Source organism: Neovison vison, chromosome 12 (assembly GCF_020171115.1).
Source record: "Neovison vison isolate M4711 chromosome 12, ASM_NN_V1, whole genome shotgun sequence".
NCBI classification, from domain to species: domain Eukaryota; kingdom Metazoa; phylum Chordata; class Mammalia; order Carnivora; family Mustelidae; genus Neogale; species Neogale vison.
In genome coordinates, this window is record NC_058102.1 from 48,092,517 (window position 1) to 48,105,776 (window position 13,260).

General features: G+C 40.1%; 1 pseudogene; it reads right to left on the reverse strand.

Moving 5' to 3' along the window:
• Positions 1-1,376: 1,376 nt before the first annotated feature.
• On the reverse strand, positions 1,377-5,683 carry LOC122890887 (annotated as a pseudogene).
• Between the last annotated feature and the right edge of the window lie 7,577 nt (positions 5,684-13,260).

Sequence of the window (13,260 nt, forward strand, 5' to 3'; positions counted from 1 at the left end):
TAGTGATGTTAGTATCAGACAAGAAAATTTAAGAGAATTTAACAATTAATAAAAATAAAGACAGCAATGTATTTTCTTTTTTTATTTTTCCCAGTTCTATTGAGGTATAATTGACATATAACATTGTGTAAGTTTAAGGTGTACAGCATCATACTTTGACTTCCATAGATTGTAAAATAATTACCGCAATAAATTTAGTTAACATCCACCATCTTATATAGATATTAAAAAAATAAAAGCAGTGTTTGTGTCTTTTGATAAAAACTCTTAGGGGGCGCCTGGGTGGCTCAGTGGGTTAAAGCCTCTGCCTTTGGCTCAGGTCATGATCCCAGGATCCTGGGATCAAGCCCCGCATCAGGCTCTCTGCGGAGCATGGAGCCTGCTTCCCTTCCTCTCTCTCTGCCTGCTTCTCTGCCTACGTGTGATCTCTGCCATATAAATAATTAAAATCTTAAAACAAAAAAGCTCTTAGGATCTACTCGGTTAACATTCAAATACACCAAGAGGCAGTGTTAACTCTAGTCATCGTGGACATTACATCTTCAGTCCTTACTTACCCTATAACTGGAAATCTGTACCTAGTGATGTATCTTCTTTCATGTTGGAATGCATAAAAAAAAAAAAGGAAAAGGAAGAATCACTGTGTAGAGGCAACTACTAACAACATATTGGGTATCTTCTTTTGAGTATTTTCCTTTGCTTCTTTCCCTGACTGGAAGTAACTGTGTATTTTTTATATGCCATAGGAAACTGATGTATGATAATTATGGAAAAATGTAGACAATGCTGAAAAGTAAAAAGGGGAAAATAAAAATTAGCATTATAACTAGAGATAATCCTATTACATTTCATGTATATCTTTCCAGATATTCTGATGCACATGTAGAAATACACATTTGTTTTAAAAAATGGTGTCATGATGTGTGCCCCCTTTTCACCCAAGGATATAATGTTGTCTTTTTATATCAATAAATATCATTTTATATCACTTTTATGGGTATATATTACCTTTGTGTGACCTTACCCTATTTCTCAATGCATATTTTTACAAAGTTGAAATGATACTGTATATCATTTCCCATCTTGCTTTATTCATTTACTATAAAATTAGCAATTTCTCATATTACTAAGATATTTTTCTAAAGATAAATTTGAATGATCAAATGATATTTTATGGCTGTGCATAACCATCTTAGCTATTGTTCTCTTGTTGAATATTTAAATTATTCATGGTATTAAGTTGTTTCGCTTATAGTGCTGTAACAATAATCATATTTCAGAATAATTTTTTTAAATCATGTATCTTTGAGGCATTTTGTTATAAAAGCTGGCACTTGTATACATAAACTAACAAGAACTTAAAGTTCACCACATGATTACTTCATTTTTTTAGCTTGGCTGTCTAGTAAATCTTGAGCTTCATTGATTTTGGCTGCAAAATAAGGAGATCCAACCCTGTGTGGGTGATTTAAAAGCATAATTCATTGATGAGCATCTCTTATTTCCCCTTTATTGGCAGTAGGGTTTATGCCTACTATTAATGCTGCTTCTGTTTCATCATTTTGGGTTCAAACCCACCTTTATGATAGCCACCACTGAAGACAGATTTTGTTTTAAAAACTTGTTTTACTTGAGGCTCCATATGTTTCATGGCTTGGAAAATATAATGGCCTGCAAATCCAGTGGCAGCCGTGATCAGTCCAGCTGCTCCCACTGTACTGGCCACAGTTCTGGCTCAGCTCCCTGGTCTCCACAGAGAGTGCAGTTCATCCCAGCTCAAAGGCCACCCATTCCACGCCTCTCCAGAATAATCTTTAATGACATTCGGATCCCCTAGATTTTCCATCAAAGTTATTATAAATACAAGGAAGTCATCAGCAAGGCATTAATTGAATGTCTAATTAGTTATTAAAATGTATATAATTAGCATATTTGCCCCGGGTAAGTCAAATGTATGATTTAATAATGTTGAATTGAATGTTCTGATTATATTCTTCATAGTGTAGTTGGTCTTCTTAGGAAATCTATGCAGATAGGACATTTCTTTCTTTTTTTTTTTTTTAGGACATTTATTTCTCTTTTATAATACTTGAGCAGCTTATTACAATTTCTATGTGCTATAGGCTTTTCTAGTTGTTTATATATTTTTTTATATTTAATGGGTCAAATTTGTGATTTATTTGATGCAAAGTCTTTCATAACATGATACCCCAGTCACAACATTGTTCTTCCCCGAATCCCTGCTTCCCTAAGTCGTAAGCACCAGCGGGCTGGTGGGAGAGGTCCTGAAATTGTAAATGTCACAGGAATCAAGGGAGCGTGTCAAACACAGAGGTATATGCATTGCCAAGCTGAGTGAGCTGCAGAAGAGAATTCTGGATCTTCAGACTGAGGGTGAAGGTCAGAGGCAGATATTAGAAGTTAGAGAATTGTGTCAGGAATTGAAAAGCCAGGGACAGAAGAGGGGAGAAAAAAGATCTGATGAAGAGTCTGCAGTCTGGGCCTGTCTATATACCTGTTTGGAAGCTCTTAACGCAGGCTTTATTGCATGTACCTCCATATGGCCCGAGAAGGTGTGTTCAGGTCGTCCAGAGCCGAGGCACAACCAACATACCTTCCTCGCCCCTCGGTTCAGTAGAGTCACAGCTTCCCTATGTTAATAAATAGAAGGCTCATGTATTAGTTCCAATGGCTGCTCTAACCAATGACCACAAACCTAGTGACTTAAAACAACCCCAAGGTATTATCTTAGAGTACTGGAAGTCAGAAGTCTGAAATAGGCCTGCCTGGCTTTAGGAAAGAGTCTATTTCCATGTTTTTTCCATAAAAGATCAGTCTGTAGACTTAAACAAATGTCTAGAGGAAACCACAGGCTGTTTGTGTCTTATTTTTTTAAAGGTTTTATTTATTTATTTGACAGACAGAGATCACAAGTCGGCAGAGAGGCAGGCAGAGAGAGAGGAGGAAGCAGGCTCCCAGCTGAGCAGAGAGCCCGATGCAGGGCTTGATCCCAGGATCCTGGGATCATGATCTGAGCTGAAGGCAGAGGCTTTAACCCACTGAGCCACTGAGGCGCCCCCAGGCTGTTTGATTACTGCACAAAAGCCCCCATTCCTGTATGCAGAAGTCCCTTTTGAAAACTAAAGAGACCTAAGTAGGGCACATTCTGCCAATCGTATTTCAGGGGTGGCACTGGAGACAAACGGACAAGAGGAACCTCCCGTAGGGCAAAAACTGGGGTCATGGAGAGGAAAGGAAGGGAGAGAGGTCTCCAGTGACCGCCCCCCACGGCCCACCCCCAGGCTACAAGAATACCAACTGCCAGATGTTCCTAGGGATAACCTCAGAACTTAACTCTACTAGTAGGGTAGGAATTCTTTGCAGTTACTGCTCTATGGGATTTGATGATTGCTATGAACTAGAGGCTGCTGTTTTCTTCCCATTCTTCCTTTTTTCAACTAGATTTAAAGTGTATGTGCATATTGGCTACCCCATTCCTGCTCTACAATTTATAACAGGAAGATTGGAGGGCAGCCCTCTTGTCTTTTAGTTTATAGTTTAGTTTATAGCCGACCGGACCATAACGGGACCGTGATAAAGAGGACTGAGAATTACCCAGAACTGGATGCAGAAAGTGGACGGAACTTTGGTGGTTTGTCTCCCTAGAGAGGAAGTTCGGGAGACTCAGTGGGGAAAATGTGCCAGAGACTGTTAGTTTCCCCTCAATATCTTTCTCTCTTCTTTCTTGGTATTAGAAGTCTTTAGCCTGGCACATGTTTCTCCAGAAAGATAATAAATTTCCCAGCTTGATTTCAGCTCAGTTTTTCATATGATTAAGTCCTGGGCAATGGGACCTGAGTGGGAGTAATGTTCATGACTTCTGGGCTGCACTCTTTTTTTTTTTTTTTAAAGATTTATTTAATTATGACAGAAAGAGAGAGAGAGCGCATGCTCACGACTGGGGAGGGGCAGAGAGAGAGGGAGAGAAGTAGACTCCGCACTGAGCACGGGGCCTGACTGGGTCTGAGGTAGGGCTCCATCTCACAACCCTGAGATCATGACCCGAGTCAAATTCAAGAATCAGAAGCTTAACTGACTGAGCCACGCAGGTGCCCCATCTGGGGTGAGCTCTTAAAGGAGTGGCATAGTCTCTTCCTCTCTTCCTTTTTGCTGCTCAAAATGTGATGACATTGAACCACCTGGGTCCATGGAGTCCAAAAGAACTCCATACGATGGATAGTGGGGCAATAAGATGGAAGGAACTTGGGTCCCAGACACTGTGGAGTGATATATCAGACTTTTGCATGGAGGAGAAATAGAACCTTTTCTTCTGTAGAGCCAGTATTATTTTTGGTCTCTATTTGTGTGGCTGAATCTGTATCTCAACTTTCACAGTCAGGCTGAGTTTGAAGTACCTTTAGGAAGTTTCTTATGAAAAGCATCAAACATACACAAAAGCAGAAAGAATAATATAATAATTTCATGCATACTCACCTTTGGCTTCAACAACTACCATTTCATTTTATTTCAGCTCAACCTGAGCTGCTTCCTGTCTCCACTGGAGGACTTGGAAGCAAATCCCAAACGTCGTATCATTTCTTCTCTATTTCAGTATGTATCTCTGAAAGATAGGATTTTTTTTTTTTTAATGAGAGTTTGAAATGTTTTTGAACAAAACAAATGTAGATAGCCGGTTGAGTTGAACATATCTCTAACTTTCAGGAGAAACTTCCTGGCTTGAAGGTACTGCTCTGATAGTCAACTCTCATGTGGAAGATATTTAAGGCCTTGGCAGTGGATGAGCTAACTTGGGGAGAGTGGTCACCTGAGTTGAAAACAGAAAAATTACATCAGTTTAAGATGAACAAAGTTTTCTCTCACTGGTGTCAAGTAGTGTGGGGAGTTATGCAAGACGGGGAAAATGCACATGTGTAGGAAGTTTTTATAGACATTGTTTCCATTACCCCCCAAATCCAGTCCTCATCTTGTTTTCTTTCCTCAGCTCCTATCTCATTTTTTAGATACATTATTTGTTCACGGTTGGTCATGTATTTTAGTCACAGCTGATGAGACCCAAGGAATGTTTGCTGGGACTTCTAGGAAAGCCTCTCATTCTTCAGGAACTATTTGCATCTGGCTGGATGGTGCGGTGTGATGGAATGTGCTAGAACTGCTGCAGTCATCTCATTATCATGAGAGGATTCTAGAACTACCCCAGGGCCCTGGTATAGAGACTGAGAATGAGGCGAACACTGTTTGGAGACAAGGGAGAAACCCAGTCCTTAGTGACATGAGTTGCACTGCAGCTTCGAGCCTCTTCAAGCCAGCCTCACTCTGGACCTCTGAATTACATGAGTTATGAGCTAATTTGCCTTTGTTGTTTAAATCATTTAAATAATTTTCCATCCCTTGCAATAGAAGACATTCTGACTGATAAGAGTAGGCTATGTGGTCAATGTTTTTCCAGACCTGGAGGAACTCCAGTGCTGGTCATCTCAGTTTTAGCTGAGCAGATGATATATTTGCATAAGGAAAGTAGCTAGATGCTGTTCTTCCCTTAATACATTTCTTTGGTGTTCACTGCAGTAAAATGTTGCTTTTTGACAGATAGGTAGATTTCCTGCAAGCTTCTGTCAATGGCTTCTATAGGTACTGGCCAGTTGGCCACGGGGTGGAGGGCCATGGGGGGAGCAGGTGGTGGTAATGGCGGTGCTTAAAGGTATGGGTAAATAGCAAATGTGGAAGCAGCTGCTGTGAAAGAATGTGTTCTGGGTAGAGAAATGCGGCGAGTTGCAGATAAAATACGCTTTGTTTATGAGATCGACCTAGTTATTCTCTGCAGAAGCACAACTTGAAGGTCTTGCTCTAAGACTTACTACGCACAACCAGGTGGACAGGAGGATGTAAAATAATGCCTTTTTTGAACCTCATCCTTCAAAACAGCAGCCAAACTGGGGTGAATGATTCTTACAGGCAGATATTTCTTTGACAAAACTTTAGAGTGAGGGAGGGTAGATGGTGTTAATGGAGGCCTAAACAGGATGAAATGTACCATACTGATGAGGGATGGCTTCAGCCTTCAGGTTTTGTGTTGAAGTCATAGGGCCATCATCACCTAAATGTGGTTTCATTCTGCAGCTGACTCTTTAAGTAATCATTAAGCAAAGAGTGCTCAGTGGCTGATGATGTGGACAATAACTAAAGTCACCCCTAAATGATTTTTTTCTATGTGGAAGGGAGAATCTTATTTCCATTTTCCATTCCACTGAGAAAAAAATGGCAGCCATGAAGACTCTGTCAGGAAGAGCACTCACATGTTTTTTCAATTAATTAACTAATTAATTGGACAGAGAGTGAATGAGAGAGAGAGTACAAGTAGGGGTAGCAGACTCTCCACTGAGCAGGGAACCCAATGCGGGGCCCGGTCCCAGGACCCCAGGATCATGACCTGAGCCGAAAGCAGACGCTTAACCGACTGAGCAACACAGGTGCCCCACACTCACCCTTTTTGACAAGCAATTTGCCTAGGAAATTAGTTGAGGTCACATATCTCTTATTAGATAAATGGGAGGCAGCATATGAATATTTTTTTAAAAAGCATATTTTAACCTATTTAAATTTAGCTCAGAGTACTACAGTTTGTTCAAACTCCATAGAGAAGGGCTGTAGAAAAACAGGCTTATTTTCATTGTTAAATACCCAGAACTGGGAGTTTCGTAAGGCCAGAAGGGATTCATTATTTAATTATAAAATACTTATAAGTATTTGCATTAGCAAATCAAGCATCTTCTTTGGAATCTAGATTCTAGGGTAATAGGATTAGTAACCGCATTAGCCACTGTTGGGATAAGAAGGGGCCGCTCTTTTAGGAAAAGACCAAGTGCCCAGACTGGTAGAAGACTCCTGGACACAAGAGTACAGAGCCCCCTGCTGGCAAGAAAGGGCAAAGACCAAAATGAAGGCATTCAGGTAGCGCTGTCAGAAATAATGAGTCAAAAAGTGAAGGCTTAAGGTTGACAAGGCAGATCAGATTTATTGCCATCCTTGGCCGGAGAAGCCAAGAGCTTGCAGAGTTGGAGGACCTTGGTGTGTCCTGGGAGACAGGTGTAAAAGTTTACCCAGATGATAGAAAGATAGACGACCGGAGTAGGCATCAGAAACTCAGTAAAGAAGGGAAACCAGAAGCCAAGTCACAAACTAGAGTTACAAGCGTTGGTCTCACAGGGGAGAATTCAATCGGTTAGTGTACAAGTGGCGATCGGGATCTGAGGGGCAAATGTTGCCAGCCGTTTCTCCAAAACAGGAAGTTTTTGAGATGGTGGTGTCTTCAAGTTCCTGGCCAGGAATCTAAAGGTGAGTATTCATTGATTATCCACCTTCCCAAAGCCCTCCCTTCCTCCCCCCCTGCCCCTGGACTTATTTACCAAAAAGCTTAAGAGCTCTGGCTTTATGATGACCAACAGAACCTCAAAGAGGTCAGTATTTGAAATTGCTGACTGCTGCTACTGGGCCCCAAATTTCTGAACCCCTTAAGCATTATTATTTCCCGAGGGCAAGGACTGTGGTTTTTTAAAAAGTCTTTTCAGGGGCCCCTGGGTGGCAGGGTTTGGTTAAGTGACTGACTCTTGGTTTTGGCTCGGGTCATGATCTCAGGGTCTTAGGATTGAGCCCAAGTTGGGCTCCATGCTCAGCACAGAGTCGGCTTGGGACTCTTACCCTCTCCCTCTGATTTTCCCTCTCCCTGCCACTCTCTCTCTCTCTCTCTCTTAAATAAATAAATAAATATTCTAAAAAATTAAAGATCTTTTCAGCTCTGACCCTCCCTAATACAATACCTGGCTCCTAGCCGATGCTTAATCCATATTTGTGAAGTAAATGGATGAATCATTAAGCCAGTGGAAGGTTTATAATTTGGTGATGTCCCAGAAGGGTAATTTACTTATATATTCATTTACTTCTCACTTTATTTCTGTTATGTCTTGTTCCACAAGGGATTTGCAAAAGCTTATAACAATACATATGTTCAAGTAGAAAGTATAAATAATAAATAAAGCCAGGGTCATTACAAACATGCATTAGGAAAAGACAAGTCAGTGGAGTAGAAGGAGTATGCAAGCAATAGGGCTCCACGTAATTATCCGAGCCACAGGGTCAGAGCTGAGTTTTCTGCAAAAAAAAAAAAATGAAGACCAAAAATGATTCTCTTGACAACAAAGGCAAAACATTCTAGTTTTTCAAGCTTTTCTTGAAACTTGGCTCTAAAATAAGTTTCTGGTATGGAGGTTTATATCTGGGACAGTGAGTGATGTAGTAAACTGTGTCCTTAGTGACATTCTTACAGCAAATCCTATAGGGCTTTTTAAAAGTTGTGTCTTATAGCACAAAGACCTGAGGTTTGTCCTATAGTGCAACTCACAGAAGTAATTTTATAGGAGATCAAGGAAATATGGTGTCAGACTGAAACTTTCTAAAATTTTAGCTAAATCAAAAGTATAACACATCTAGGAAACCCAGAGGATTCAAGTCCTTCAGACGCTTCCCCACTGAGATCCCCTCTCTGAACCAGACCTTTCACAAGGGTTGGGAGCAGATCATTGGACTATGTGTCTTCTCTCAAGGCCTGAAAGTTCCTTGTTCTATGTCATTCATTTAAAGTAGCAATATATACTATCATCATTAGATGAGACTTTTTTACAAGCTTTTATGAAAATGGAGGTATCTAACCAAAACCTTCAGGATGGTCGATCAGCTACATTCTCTTCCAGTTATCTATTGCTGCCTAGCAAACTATCTTTCAACTTAGTGGCTTAAGACAGCAATGGCGATTACTATTATCTTTAATGGTTATAGGGGCTGAGTAGGCTCAACTAGGCAGTTCGTGCTCAGCTTTCCTTATATAGTTACAGACAGTGACTGGGGCTGGAATCATCTGAAGGCCCGTTCACTCACCCATCTGGTACCGGGTTAAGAAGACTTGATGAGCGGGGGCTAAAATAGTGAGGCTCCGTGGGCAAGTCTTTATGCTCAACTCTGCACATGTTTTCTCCAGAGCATGGGTTCAGGATAGCCAGACTTCTTACACAGGGATTCAGGAAGAGGGAGAGAAAGAGAAAGATGGAGAGAGAGAACCAGATGGAAGGCATATTATCTTTTTTTGACCTTGTGTTGGAAGTCAGTCATGCACTGTCATTTCTACAGCATCCTATTCATTGAGGCATGCATGAAAATCTGCCCAGTTTCAAGAGCAGGGGAAATAGACTCCAAGAGACATTGATGGGGAAGTGGCAGGGTTTGGAAGAGCATGTGGGACCAGAAATATTGTTGTAGCCATTTTTGTCAAATACGATCTGCCGCACCCTCCTCATTTCAAAGGTCCACCAAGGGAGTACCTATAACCAAGACAGAATTTTTCTTAAGGACCCCATTCTGAGCCTTCAGTAAGTGAATAAATCAAAGTCTTTCAAGGTGTTTTTTCTTCTTTTTTTTTTTTTTAAATCATAGAATGTAGGCAAAGTGACTTAGCATGGAAGATTTTCAAGGAAGCTTTTCCCAGTCACTCACCACAGACAGAGAAAAAGCTACATAATGCTCCTGTGGCAAACTCATTTTTGAACATGAAAGCCATTCCTAATTCATGTCTCCAGCAGGAAGGGAATGCAGCCAGATCACTGAATGGTTTTCTATCATACAAAGAACAGTTAAAAGGAAAGTATGAGAAGGAGGAAAAATGTCGTCCTGCTTTAGGCCCTTCAGTATAGTTATCTGGTTTTCCAGGAGATAGATCTATCTGAAGACAGATACTGACTCTTGCTGAGATGTTAAAATGCAGCTTTTGTTAAGAGTCAATAACTAGGGGAGGCCTTGGTGGTTCAGTCAGTTAAGCCGCTGCCTTCGGCTCAGGTCATAGTTCTAGGGTCCTGGGATCGAGTCCCACATTGAGCTCCTTGTTCAGCAGGGAGCCTGTTTCTCTCTCTGCCTCTGCCTGCTTGTGCGCGCTCTCTCTCTCTCTGATAAATAAATAAATAAATAAATAAATAAAATCTTTAAAAAAAATCAATAACTAGGAATTAATACTGTGTTCAGGAAGCTTTGCCTAGACTAAAGGAGTAAAGTCAGAAAAGAAGTTAAGGGCAAACAGGAAAAATCAACTCTGTAATTCATTTATTTAAGTTTTAAAGTCATACTCATTTAATTTCAAGAATGGGAGGTCACTAATAACCCATTACATATATTTTTGTTCAAGTGTAATTAACATACGGCGTCATATTAGTTTCAGATGTACAATATAATGATTCAACAAGTCTCTACATTACTCTATGCTCATCACAAGGAGTGTACTTTTCATCCCTTTCACCTATTTATTATTTTCAATAATTTTTTCCATTAAGTAATAGTAGAGTATTTGTGCTTGCAACTCTATTGAATCTTGTATAAAGAATCAATCCAGAAATCCTCAGTCTGACATATTTTAAGGAAGAAATAGGCATAAAGTTTAAGTGGAATGTTTAACAAACAGATGGCTCTATATTTTGAAGGAAGTAATTTAGAACAAGCTTTGCATAATTTTGATAGCAGAAAGTCTTTACCTGCTGCTTTATTTAAATTAAGCCTTCTAGCCAAATGGAATACATGAGGAGATGTTCCTGGGTACCAACCTTAGAAACTATAAATTTCAATGTAGTCTTAGCATGAAACTAACAGGAAGAAAGGGAGGCCCCCAGTTATCAACTGAGATTTGTGTATATTTGTGCTGACCATAAATAATGATGTCACCAGATCTATCTTCTTTACTGGTTCTGACAGTAAAAACCCAGGCCTCCTACAATGTTCATGAAATTGAATTTTAGGCACTGGTTTAAATTTGAAGAAATCCCATCTGATCCTTTTGCTTTCCTTTTATACACCACTGCACCAAGCCAAGTAACAATTGGAGGAATAGTAACTAGAATTCTGAGCTCCCAGAACTCTAACTCCACCAGCTTTCTAGATAGATGTCCTAGGAGAGTGCTCCTGAAACCCTCTTTCTTTGGAGGCTAAGTGCAGAATGCACTTGAGATATTGTAGGAAGAGTAGGAACCTCTGTTCTCAGACTGCCTAAAGTGGGTATAGTCATTGCTTATCCAAAGATTCCTTGGGAATAGAACTCCCAGTGGGTTTTTCTTTTCTTTTCTTTTCTTTCCTTCCTTCCTTCCTCCCTCCCTCCCTCCCTTCTTTCCTTCCTTTCTTTCATTCTTTCTTTCTTAAAATAACTTTTGTGGAGGGACAATACATATACACAAAAACACCAATCCCAAGTGCATAGCTCAATGAATTGATGTACACATGTGCACTTGTGTCATCACACAGATCAAGATGTAGAAAATTCCCAGGACCTCAAAAGATGCCTTCTTATTTCTTCTACATTTGTACCGTAAAACAATGAGAGAGATGATTAGTATTCTCAGTTCTATCATTATTTACTAGTCTGGACTGTTCTTAAACTTGAAGTAGAAACATACAAGTATGTATTCTCTTAAATTTGGCTTCTTTCACTCAGTTTAATATTTGCAAGATACTTCATGTTGTTGCATGTACCAGTAGTCAGTTCTCTTCTCTTTTTTTCTTCTTTTTTTTCATTTTTTTTTTAAAGATTCTATTTATTTATTTGTCAGAGAGAGAGAGCGAGCACAGGCAGACAGAGAGGCAGGCAGAGGCAGAGGGAGAAGCAGGCTCCCTGCCGAGCAAGGAGCCCGACGCGGGACTCGATCCCAGGACGCCGGGATCATGACCCGAGCCGAAGGCAGCTGCTCAACCAACTGAGCCACCCAGGCGTCCCTGTTTTTTTTTTTTTTTAAAGATTTTATTTATTTATTTGACAGACAGAGATCACAAGTAGGCAGAGAGAGAGAAGAGGAAGCAGGCTTCCTGCCAAGCAGAGAGCCCAATGCGGGACTCGATCTTAGGACCCTGAGATCATGACCTGAGCTGAAGGCAGAGGCTTAACCCACTGAGCCACCCAGGTGCCCTGTTCTCTTATTTTAATCACTATGTAGTATTTTACTTCATGCATAAACCACAACTTACTTATCTATTCTTCTGTTGATTGGCATTGAGTTGTTTCCACCTTGGCTAATACAGATAAAGCTGTGATGGACATTCTTATGCACATTCTTTGTGGGCATCAGTACTCCTTTCTCTTGAGTAAATTCCTAGAACTGGAGTTGCTTTCATAGGGTTGGCAGTGTTTAGCTTTAGCAGAAACTGTCAAGTTGGCTTATGAAGTAGTTACAATATTTTTCACTCCCATCAGCAATGTAAAGAATCTTCGTTCTTCTAAATATTTGCCATCATTTGGCACTGTAAGTCCTCTTAACCCAGTTATTCTGGTTGCTGTCTGGTAGTATTTCATTATGGTTTTAAATTTACACTTTCCTAATGAGTAGTATTGCTGAGCACTTTTTCATATGCCTATTGGATGTTTGGTGGTCTTATTTTGTGAAATGCCTGTTTGAGTTGTATGTCCACTTTTGGTTGGGTTGTTCTATTTTTTCCCTTTCTTTTTTGTGGGGTGAGGGGTAGAAGGAGAGAGAGACTCTTAAGCAGGCTCCATGTCCTGTGCAGACCCTAATGCAGGGCTCCATCCCTAAATGAACCAAAATCAAGAGTTGGGTGCTTAACTGAATGAGCCACTCAGGCACCCCTTTTTTCTTTTGAGTTGTAGGAGTTATTTACATATTCTGAACATAAGTCTTTTGTCAGAAATATGTGTTGGGAATAACTTCTCCCAGTGTGTGACTTGCTTTTTATTCTTTTAATGGCATTTTTAATGAATTGCAATTTATCATGTTCTTTTCTTTTATAATCATGCTTTTTGAGTCCTGTTAAAACCATCCACTGATTGAATCAGACTCATCCACATTATCTAGGATATTTCCCTTACTTAAAGTCAACTGATTTTGAACTTTAATTACATCTATAAAATGCCAATATCTAAATTAGTGTCTGATTGAATGAGTGGGGACTATGACTTAGTCAAGTTGATACATCAAAAGATCACTGTAGTCATTAACATATTTTTCTATGTTTTCTTCTGTAAGTTTTATTGCTTTACCTTTTTATTTAGTTGGACAATCCATCTTGTGGATGGTGTGAAACAAGGGTCAAAACCAAATGAAGTATAGTTATGGGACAGAATATGCTCAGGGAAGATGTGCTATGGCCCCGGCCTCAGGAGATGAATTGCAGATTGATCCAAGTCAGTCATGGTAATCCGTTCATTCA